The sequence below is a fragment of the Poecilia latipinna genome, unplaced genomic scaffold, assembly GCF_001443285.1.
Source record: "Poecilia latipinna isolate Pla-1442-1.1 unplaced genomic scaffold, P_latipinna-1.0 Scaffold4030, whole genome shotgun sequence".
Classification (NCBI taxonomy): Eukaryota; Metazoa; Chordata; class Actinopteri; order Cyprinodontiformes; family Poeciliidae; genus Poecilia; species Poecilia latipinna.
Window position 1 is genome coordinate 1 of NW_015116646.1, and position 2119 is coordinate 2119.

Below are 2119 nucleotides of genomic sequence, written 5' to 3' on the forward strand. Positions count from 1 at the left end.
GAGCTGCAGCACCAACAGATGAAGCTGCAGGCAACAGAGTATTATCTACAGCAGGGGTGCCCAAAGTGGGTCCTGGAGGCCCGGCATCCTGCATGTTTTATTTTCTCTCTGGTGGTAGAAACAACCTTTTCCGCTTGTCAATGTTCTTCTTAGGCCATCTAACGAGCCACCATTTGATTCAGGTGTGTTAAACCAGGGAGAGAACTAAAACATGCAGGATGCCGGGCCTCCAGGACCCACTTTGGGCTCCCCTGCTGTAGATAATACTCTGTTGCCTGCAGCTTCATCTGTTGGTGCTGCAGCTCTCTGAGGATGATGCTCTGGAGACCTCTTGGACCTTCGTCAGTTAGGGCACAGGACAAACCTTTAAAGTTGAACATAAATAAAAATAAAAATACAAAATTTAGATGCTTTAACTTTTGGTATGATTATGCATTACTTAAAAACATACTTTTAAATTTACCTCCTGATAACAGGTGGGAAACTCCTTTAGAGTGTCTTCACAGGATGACAGAGATTTCCAATGATGGTCCATCAACAAGGATCCTTTTTTCCTCTTCCAGTCTCTTTACTATCATGATGTCATCGATTGCCCTTGTTCTTGTGTGAAGACTGACAGAGTCTGAAATGCATTTATGAAAAGGACAAATCAACTCATTAAAAGTTTAAATTTGTAAGTTGAAGTCAACCTCTGGAGTATCTAGTCACATTATCTGTCAGCTATGATGACAGTATAAAACATATTAGTGTATGTTTACTTACCACTGTGTGATTGTTGCCATGGCAATGTTGGAAGAGACCGGACAGGATCTCTTCCAAAGACAGAACTTCTGTGTCTGTATCAGTCTTCAAGTGACCAACATCTTCTAAAGCTAAGATGTTTTCTCCTTTCTGATCTTGCGATGAGCCTTGGCACAAGCTTTGTGTCCATCTGTGTCTGCACAGACATATACAAACAACATCAACTGTGTCAAAGATGTTTATGCAGTATGTACCAGCAAGGTTATACAATGCCTGGTCAGTGTTCCTTCCCTTCCATTCATGGGCTTTGCCATGGAAAATTGAGAGAAATGGCTTCATTTTAAGCAGGTGTTGGAGCTCAGGACAGCTTTTTGTTAGTTTTCAAGATATGGTCAGTACTTACATGTTACATCCATGGAAAAAAAAGTGATTGTCTGTTGGCCAGAATTTGTTAAAAGAACAAGGGTTATGCAAATATCTCATACTATCTCGAAGAGCACTAAGCAGCACTCCATGTCTACACACCGCTAGCTCCAAGCCTCCTCTTCCAGTTTGCTGCTGGTTCTGTGAGAGATCTCCCTGGCTGCCCACCACAAAATCTAGAATGCATACAATTCAGTCAGGCAAGCTGTTATAACAGGCTAAAAAGGTTACTGTTATTATACATTTACAATCTGCAGTCTTACATTTTTGGTTGATTTGTGTATACAGTCCACTAATTTTCCTACGTTTTCATCCTTGGCTATGAAAAGGTCCTGAAATATAGCCTGTTCCTCCAATCTGAAAAACAAGCAATAAAATACACTCCATGAGATGTTATAGTCCAAAAGTAGTGAACATCACTAACATATACAAAGAATTGTTATATTTTACACATTTTGCTGCATTCTTTAAATGGTAATACTTGCAGTTTCCATCCACTGAAACTGAAAGCACATCTGGGGTACAAGCTTGACACTTGAAGGGATCCTTCCTTAACATTTTAACTTACGCTTTCTCTTCTTATCGGCCACCCTGACTTAAGGAGACGGCATGGTCAGCAGGTGACATGAATGCAGATGTGGCTGATCTACGGGCGGGGGGGGGGGGGGCGGAGAGATGACACAGTGGGAGGAGAGGCAGTTGGAGAGATGCTTCTGGGTCTTTTCTTCTTCTGAAAAGACTGAGAGGATGGGACAACAGGATGAAAAAAAGGAACAAGATCAAGCACTATCACAGTCTCTTCCTGGTTCTCTGGTATCATCATTGGATGCTCCTCAGCTATGGTCTCTGACTGTTCAAAGATCAGGTTCTCAGCTCTTTACTTCTCTTCATCTGGCTTGCGACAGCAATAAATAACATAGAGAGGAGGACAGAAATGTGCCTGTACTGATGCAAG

At 42.0% G+C, this 2119-nt stretch overlaps 1 long non-coding RNA gene across 2 annotated transcripts; it reads right to left on the bottom strand.

Annotated features, from left to right (window-relative positions):
- Positions 1 to 17: 17 nt before the first annotated feature.
- LOC106942085 (uncharacterized) lies at positions 18 to 2075 on the bottom strand. Of its 2 annotated transcripts, none has more exons than XR_001423542.1 (5): positions 1428 to 2075; positions 1267 to 1340; positions 801 to 937; positions 464 to 622; positions 18 to 364 (listed from the first exon to the last, which is right to left on the bottom strand). It is a non-coding gene; the product is annotated as an uncharacterized LOC106942085 (long non-coding RNA). The 2 variants fall into 2 exon arrangements; XR_001423541.1 differs by having other exon boundaries at positions 452 to 622.
- Between the last annotated feature and the right edge of the window lie 44 nt (positions 2076 to 2119).